Raw genomic sequence first — 9274 nt, 5'->3', positions numbered from 1 at the left:
AAAAAAAAAAAAAAAAAAAGAACAGACATGATTAAATAAAAAAGAAACAGTTCTACAGATTAGAGTTTCATTAAATATACTTCTATGTCTAAATGGCAGCATGTAAGGATCAGACATTTCAAGCACTAAAGTCAAATGTGTGTTGTTTTGTATCATTTTAAAATGTTAATTTTACACAATTCCTTATTAATATACTGACTAAAAGGACAAATGTGTTCCAACAGAAGGCTGAAGACACTAATCTACAAATAGGAGATGGGAGTATCAACACTCAAAGCTTGTGCGAATGTACCTAAAGCAATATTGGCAAATATATCATTAACAATTTGCAGAGTTTGGGTTAAGGACAGATTTTGGTTGACTGCATTTCACAAAGCTCCCATAATCAGACTGTATTCTAGGCAAATTTAATTGAATTGGATTGTTTGAGAAAAGATGCAATTTTACACTGTTTTAACATTATTTCGTTAGAGTTTAGATCATTTTAGAGTCTTTAAACTGGACATACCAAAATATGCCTGAATAGCTATTCAAGTTATAATATAGCAAAGACATCACCCAAGACTAGAATTCACAGTTACTAGAAGCAAGTACTATTAGCCATAATTTTAAATGTACTTCAAAAATTGATGAGACACTGTCACATGCACTGCAATAAATCATAAAAGTCAAGTCAAAGCATCTCCCCTTCCCCCCAATGCACACACAAATACACATACATTTCTTTCTTCATGAAGAAGCACATGCAATATTATAGGATCATAGTCATTAAGGTTAAAAAAGAAAAATGAGATCACTTAGTCCAACCACTAACCCACCCCTCCATGACCACTGACCGTTTCCCTCAGTGCCACATCCCCACGGTTCTTGAACACCTCCAGGGACGGTGAGTCCACCACCTCCCTGGGCAGCCTGTGCCAATGCATAACTGCTCTTACTGCTCTTTCTGAGAAGAACTGAATATCCAAACTGAACTTCCCCTGGCAAAGCCTTTACATCTTGTTCTATTGCTAGTTACCTGGGGCTGACTCTTGCTAAAACCTTCTTTCAGGTAGTTGTAGAGAGTGATGAGGTCATCTCTGAGCCTCCTCTTCTCCAGACTGAACAATCCCAGCTCCCTCAGCCACTCCCAGTAAGACTTGTGCTCCAGATCCTTCTGCAACAGAAGGGCAACAAAGTTGTTGCCCTTCTCTGGACGCTCTGCAGGGCCTCAATGTCCTTCTTGCAGTAAGGAGCCCTGAACTGAACACCGTACTCAAAGTGCAGTCTCAACAGAAAGGAACAATCACTTCCCTTGTCCTGCTGACGACGTTATTCCTAATACAAGCCAGGATGCCACTTCTGCACACTGCTGGCTCATGCTCAGCCAACTGTCAACTAGCATCCCCACATCCTTTTCCACTGTACAACTTTCCAGGGTTGTTACAACTAAAATGCAGGACCCGACACTATGTCTTGCTGAAGCTCATACAGGTGGCCTTAGCCCATTGAACCAGCCTATCCAGATCCCTCTGCAGAGTTTTTCTCCCCTCACATAGTGTCATCCGCACACTTTTTGAGGGTACACTTAATCCCCTCATCCAAATCATCTATAAAGATATTAAACAGGACCGGCCACAGTACTGAACCCTGGGGAACACCCCAGCTGGTGACTGGCCATGAGTGTTTTAACTCAATCCACCACCACATATTCTGCAACATCCTTCCAACACCAGAGAGCTTCCTGACCCAGCTGTGCTCTTTTTCTTTTGAATCTCTTATTCAATTTGGACAGATAAAAGAATACATACTTAGAACTGGTTGTCTCTGTTCCCTGCAGCTCGTGTATTTAAAGGCCTGTATCTCCCATTTGAGTAATTTCTTCTTCATGCCAAATGCCCTGCTTTTTAAAAATTTTACTTGTGGGTGATAATTTCCAAACCCCCGATCATTCCTGTTGCTCTCCTCTGAATTTCTCCCAGCTGTACTTCCTGAGTTGAAGGAACTCAAGATTAGGAGAGGCAACAAAATTAAAAGATACATGCAGCCTTGTTCACTTTCCTAGGAAGTGTATGCGAACAATATCCATACAATATGTGATTGTTTTCCTTCTACGTCTTGCAAAACCCCTTATGGAGATCAATCACAAATTAAAAATGCAGAGCCTCTGCAGCATTTGCTTTCACCCATGAGAGAATACTACGCAAAGGACTAACATATCAAATATCGTATATTTTAATAATAGCTCAGTGAGGCTTTTCAAGAAAGACAGCATCACTAACATTTCCACTGTTCCATCCTCATCATTGGCTTGTGCAAAATGCTGTTATCAGAAGATCTCTCTTTTCCTCAATTAAGTCATTCAAAAACACGGACATAAGGAGAATGAGTCTTCCCTCTTAATAATATGTTTCGGGTTACTATCTTCCTATCCTGCAATACAGACCTTTTGTCTTCATAAAGAATTTAGATTGGGAAATATGCCCTTAGTCAAATGAGAAAAAGCCCACAGCCCACGCTCCTGCAGCAGGCCATGTGCAAAGCAGCAGGAGGCAACGTATGCTGGGGGCGAGCAGCAGTGGGAGAGAGGAAACAGGAATCAGATCTTGGTATTTAGAAGTCACCCTCTGAAATACAATCAGATGACTTTGCTGGCTGCTTGTCTCACCAGCACCAGAACAAGAACTGATTCCATATGGCCACCCACAACTCAAAATTCAGGGATTGTTACCATTCACCTCACCATGTATCTCATACACCTAGCCTGAATCCTCTTGTCCAGTGACACGGGAATAGAATGCATTTAGGGGGCCTATAATGCATGATCCCTGAATGAAGTACTGGAGATGCCCTATAGCTTTCCCTCCATGCTGTTTGAAATCCCTGCAAACAAGCTATCCCTTCTTTCAGAATGCAGTGAACGGCATTAAATCCCATTGGTGATAGGTCACCAGTGGTATTTCCAAAGGGTCATTACCAGGGCTTGTCTTGTTTAATATCTTTCTTTATTGATTATTTGGATGAGGGAATTATGTACATCCTCAGTAAGTTTGCAGGTGACACTAAGTTGGGGAGAAGTGCTGATCTGCCTGGAGGTAGGAAGGCCCTACAGAGAGACCTGGACAAGATACATCAATGGGCTGAGGGCAACGAGATGAAATTCAACAAGACCAAGTGTCAAGTCCTGCAGTTTAGCCACAACACCACCAGGCAATGCTACAGGCTAATGGTAGAGTGGCTGGAAATCCGCATGGAGGAAAAGGATCTGGGGATGATGGTCAACGCTTGGCTGAACATGAACCAGCATGTGCCCAGACGGTCAAGAAGGCGAATGACATCCTAGCTTATATCAGAAATATTGCAGGACCAGGGAGATGATTGCTCCCCTGTACTCAGCACTGGTGAGGCCACACTTCAAGTACTGTGTTCAGTTTTGGGCTCCTGAATACTAGAAAGACATTGAGGCCCTAAAGCATGTCCAAAGAAGGGTAACAAAGCCAGTGAAGGGTCTGGAATATAAGTCTTATGGAGAGTGGTTAAGGGAAATGGGTTCAGTCTGGAGAAGAAGAGGCTCAGGGGAGACCTTATCGCTCTCTACAACTACCTGAAAGGAGGTTGTGGCAAGGTGGGGGTCAGCTTCTTTTCCCAGTTAACATCAAGAGGACAAGAGAAAATGGCCTCAAGCTGTGCCAGGGGAGGTTCAAGTTGGACATTAGGAAGAATTTCCTCTCAGAAGGAGTGATGAATTGTTGGAACAGACTGCCCAGAGAAGTAATGGAGTCAGTGTCCCTGGAGGTGTTTAAGGAAAGGGTAGATGTAGTACCTAGTCTAGTGAGCAATATTGGTGATCGGTGACCTTACAGGTCTTTTACAACCTTAATGATTCTATGATTCAGAATTTTGCTTACATTTGTAAAACCTTCCTCTCCCTATGAAAAAAAACTTATTAAAAATATCATAAGTGAACAGATTAAGGTAAACATGCTGGATGAACCAATCTTCATCCTTATTTCCACATTGCTACCCAATCTGCAAGAGTCAGGAAAGCTTATTTTAAATGTAGATGTATTTATACTTGGAAGGGTGGAGTCCGATTTATCCCTGAGGGACATAAATAGAAAGAAAAAGTCATTTGAGTTTAAAAAGTTGGCAATAAGTAGAGGTGAGAAATCATGAGTGATTAACCTCAGTCGTTCAGGCCAAAAGTAATGTAAATCCTCCCTTCACTTCTATGTCATCAAACAGAATCAGGCCCAACAATCTCAAAATTTATTGCAAAAAAGGAAAACCTCCAAATCTGCCTTTTCTAGTCCACCTCCCTACCAAAGCAAGGTTGTACAGTTTTATAGTGCTTTCTGAAGTTTAATTTTAGATGCCCCAAATAATGTAGCTTGTATTATTTCCCTTGGGAAGTTCATTCACAGTCAAATAAGTTTCAGTTGAGACTGCCTGACACTCAGCCTAATTTCTGCTTTCCTTAATTTGATCCTGTTTGCACTCCACTGCAGATGGCCCTACCCTGTAATGAGCAAGTTTCTTCTACCCCTCAATATCAGTTCTGTGAAACATTAGAATTATAATTCAGAAGCATGTTTGCAGGTACTCGTTATACTTTTCAGCTGTTTTGCTCCTTACAAGTCATCTCATCAGTCACTGAGCATTATTACCGTTCTCTGATCTATAAATACTTGCTCTTTTTTTTTTTGTCCTCCTGGTAATGCTAACACTAAAGTTGGTAATTTCAGGTGTCACAGACTGTTCTCTTCTTCTATTCACAGTACATGGTTGAATAACTGCTGGGTTTAAGAACCAGAATAATCCTCAATGTACAACTCAAGCACCAAATTTCTGAAGTCCCAATGTCATCACACAGATTTTCCTTTTGAAATGGAAGACAAGACAGAGCAGATGCAGATTTTCCTTCTTTGGTACCTGCTCTCTCAGTTCTGTGTTAGATTCACCTGCACCAAACTCAATGCATCTGCTTATGCTTTTATACAGATTTGGTCTCATTTTGCCTGCCTACTAGACATACACAAGCTCAGATCCAAAAGCTTCCCAAAGATCTCCTAAAGTATCACTGCCATTGAGCTCACCTTAAGCCAAAGTCCTCCTGGGATCCCAGCACCATGAAGAGCAACAGTGCAGTGTTTGGAGAGCTGCTGCCACCTTTGCTATCACACCAAAGTCCCACAGATCACCATCCCGGGTCTGTCCACAAGGACTGTACCAAAATGTGTCACTTGTCATAGAAGGGTGAGGCGTGGAAGAGCCTAACTCCACTTTAGAACAATGCTGAGAAGGAGAAAAGATAAAGGGAAAATCACAATTATTTCAATATATGTGGTATGCAACATAAAATTATTTCTAAATCAGTAGCTTTTCCTTTCTAAAAAAAAAAAGTTATAGCCTTTTGGTGGTATAGTCATTACAATACAACAACACAGTTGGATGAAAATTCAACCCTTCTAATCAATTAAGGGAAAGAACTGCAAAATAACAGATTTACTATTAAAGGATTTACAATCATTGCGACTGTGCATTCTGAGTTAGGAAATTCAGATGTGGGGAAATTTACACATTTTTACATAATAATGAAAGCTAAGATGAAGACTACACCGGTGTGTAGGAAAGTTCACCTAAAACATTGATCTTATTTTGTTGATTGATTAGAAACGGAAGCATAAATGTGGACCCTGTCTCTAACTTTTAGCCATTATATAATCATATATGATTTCTCAACTTTGCTGTTCTGAATTCTGTCTTTTAAGTCCTTCTACTCCAACAACAACAACAACAACAACAAAAATCAAGAAAATTTAAAATCACACAAGAGAAATAGCATTAATAAGCATCTGTTCAGCTATCATGATCTGTGAGATGGATTGTGCCCACACTTGTTCCTCTCAAACATCACTGAAGAACAGCTGAAGTCCCTGGTACAGATACACCACAAATGTTTTAATTCCAGTGTAACACATGTAGAGGCAGAACAGGGAGGGAACAAAGAAGAACATACGCGTGTTACAGACATTAATTTTCCAGATACTGCTATCACACAATTGGAGATTACTTGGAAAAAGCTTCCGCTTGGGATGAACCATGTCAGATTTTAATTACAACTGAAATCAAACCAAGTCACACCACTTCTTCCTACTGTTTTCAATGTGAATGGCTTTCTGAGTTCAGAAAACAAAACTAATAAAGAATAAAAGCAGAGCCTCTGAGTACCCTCACAGCCTCCATCCTCTGTAGAAATAAACCTGTCCACAAAATACTCAATGGATTCTGCTGTATTTGAGAGATTTAAGAGCTGCGCAAAAGCATGAAACTTACAGTTTTCTTTTGCCTTACTAGAAACACAAGCCCTCATATGCATACCTAGTTTACTATCCATATTTTAAGACATTCAGAGGTAAATTCCCACAGCTGAATAAAAAAACTTGAGTCTTTTTACAATTTCCAAACAGACCACAACTTGGATTGTATACAATTTATGAGAAATTTCTGCTCCCAATCTCCATTTACTTCAACGCAACTGAAAGGACAATCTGGCTTTTCCATTTACATTGCAGTGCACTAACCATGGGGGCTCTTCCTCCATTTAATACCTGATGAAACACTCTTAGGAAGCATTTGCCTACACAGGGTCTGTGGAATTGTCTCACAGCACATAACAGTATTCTGTATTTAAGCTTAGCAACGACAGTAAAGCCTCCTCAGTGTGGAATATTTCCACCAGGCGTGATCCAAATAAGGGCTACATCCCCTTTCTTTCTGCTTGAAAAAAAAACACAAAAGACAGAACACCCTACATAGTGCAACTCTTGTCCTGCCAGCAGCCTGATAACACTGTGACTAACCAGCCAGGGCTGACCTAGTGCAGATTACAGGAATCTGAAGACGCCTTGCTTCCATGTGTGCGCAGGGCAGATATCTTTGCTGGGTTCCCCATGGTGCTGAGACTACAAATTAAAGTGCTGTGTGTTGACAGATCTTCCTTCAGAGGCAAAGCTGTGCATATGACTTCATATTCCCTATGCATGACTATTTTAGAGTGTAGCTTCCTCTGCTCTGTGGAGATTTACCATAGAAGAATGATTGCTGTAATGCTGCAGAATATGAAATTTGTCATCCTCTTTAAATCAGGGGTAACAGAACTATATGTAAGAACAAAAAATGAATTATGCTCACAGTATTACTAACCCCAGGTTAAAGGGCTCAGAGAGCAAGGTAGATGAGAAGCAATTAGGACTGGCACAAAGACTTGACTTTACAAAGGAAGCAATTTATACAAAGGTTTCCTTTAAATGCACTGTATCATCCACACAAAGACAGGCCGTATTTCACTGCCAGATTTATAAACAATGGTGAATTTGATATACAGTCATTAGCAAAGTTAATCATTGGCTTAAGCTAAATAAAGAAAGTGCGACTCAGTTGAAGTTCAAGGTCAATGCCACATTATGAAGACGACTGGTTACTTTTATATTCCCCAAGTGTTTCAGTATGAACAGCCCTGGAGACCTTTTAGTATGGACAACCTCATGCTTGAAAATATAAGCATACAGAGACCTGCAGATGTGCAATATCAGATTGATCTTTACTAGCTTAAGAAACAGTCCAGTGCTTGCAGTGCAAGAAAAACAAAAGAGGCAGAGCAATGTGAGTCATTCCTCCCTACAAGATGGCACCAATATCTCACCTTGGAACTGGACTCTGGTCACTGTAAGGATAATTATCTTCCATGAGGGATGTAAAATGCAGTTATCTCATCACCTCTGGGAAGATGCTTCCAGGAAAACTTCACCTCAAAGAAAGAATGGGAAATTTTGATCCAGGTTTTCAGTGAAGCTATGGTTATCTCTTTTCCCTTCCAAATCTATTTTCAATGGTAAAAATGCTAGCAGTGATGTACTGACCAACTGAACTGCAACTTGTAAACATGCTTACACATTCTTCCTTTCCTGCTCATTTGCCAATCCTGCTGAAACTACTGCTTCATTTCAATGACATAACATAATCTCATCTTAGATATTCTTCACAGCAATGCAAGGCTTCCATACTTACAGGTAAAAGGTATATAAACTCCTGCGTTACTAAGGAAGATGAGCTACACTATGTTGCAAAAGTGTTGTATTTTAAGTACTCTAATTCAGCATCCTAAAACAAATAAAATGCAGAGTGTTTTTATGGCTCCTAAAGTTTCATAGCCAATAATTTATAAAATTACGTGCATAAAAATGTAATTACTCTCGTAAACAGAAAATTAGTTTTGAAGTCAATAGACAAAATATCTGTCTCTGCTGTCATCCATTTACTTAGGACAATGCATTCATTTTTTGTAAGGAATAACAAGTTGTGAAGTCACTTGTAACTGTTAATTCCCTAGAGAACTGCAGATAAAAGACATTTCGACCTGCCAATGCAGTTCTGAATTTCTAGTCAGACAAGGTTCTCAAAGGAAGCAATTTGTGTTTTATTATATTGAAGATTCAGCCCTTCCCTTCATCAAAGGACTTGAGTTACAAGTTTTTGTTAAAAACATCACATTCAGAATGGACAATGCAACGAATATCTATACATGCATATAGAATAAGAGGTGAACACTAGACATCCAAAAATAGTCAACTTCTTTTGTTGCCCGCTGAAGAAGGAAAGTAATTCAAGGGGATTAACTGACAGCAGAATACTATTTGAAATTGCACCTTCACAAGAACAAAGGTGTTTTTTCAGTTTTCCCTTCTCTGAACAAGCAGATTCATTTATAGAGCAAAAGCCTGATGCCAGAATGAGCTCTCATGAACGCTTCCAGTACAGCCAGTATCTCCTACCATCACCATAAGCAGGGACAAGAGGAGGACTCAAAATAACGCTGGTATCAAGTTTTATGCTGGTTTGGGACTCCAACATTCACTTCTACCAGTCTGGATCTGGCTCTCTTCTCTCGTTTTCCTTCTGCAAAAATCTCTCTCCTTTCCTAGTGGTTTACTGGTCTCTCCATTCCCCCTCTCCACTTCCATCCGTCTTTATCATTGCTCCCTTCAACATTCACAGAATCACAGAATTGTAGGGGTTGGAAGGGACCTCTAGAGATCATCGAGACCAACCCCCCTGCCCAAAGCAGGTTCCCTACACCAGGTCGCACAGGTAGGCGTCCAGGCGAGACTTGAATATCTCCAGAGAAGGAGACTCCACAACCTCCCTGGGCAGCCTGTTCCAGTGCTCCGTCACCCTCACCGTGAAGAAGTTCTTACGCACATTCGTGCGAAACTTCCTGTGCTGCAGCTTATGT

The sequence above is a fragment of the Meleagris gallopavo genome, chromosome 6 (assembly GCF_000146605.3).
Source record: "Meleagris gallopavo isolate NT-WF06-2002-E0010 breed Aviagen turkey brand Nicholas breeding stock chromosome 6, Turkey_5.1, whole genome shotgun sequence".
NCBI classification, from domain to species: Eukaryota; Metazoa; Chordata; class Aves; order Galliformes; family Phasianidae; genus Meleagris; species Meleagris gallopavo.
Note: the sequence above shows the minus strand (reverse complement) of the source record.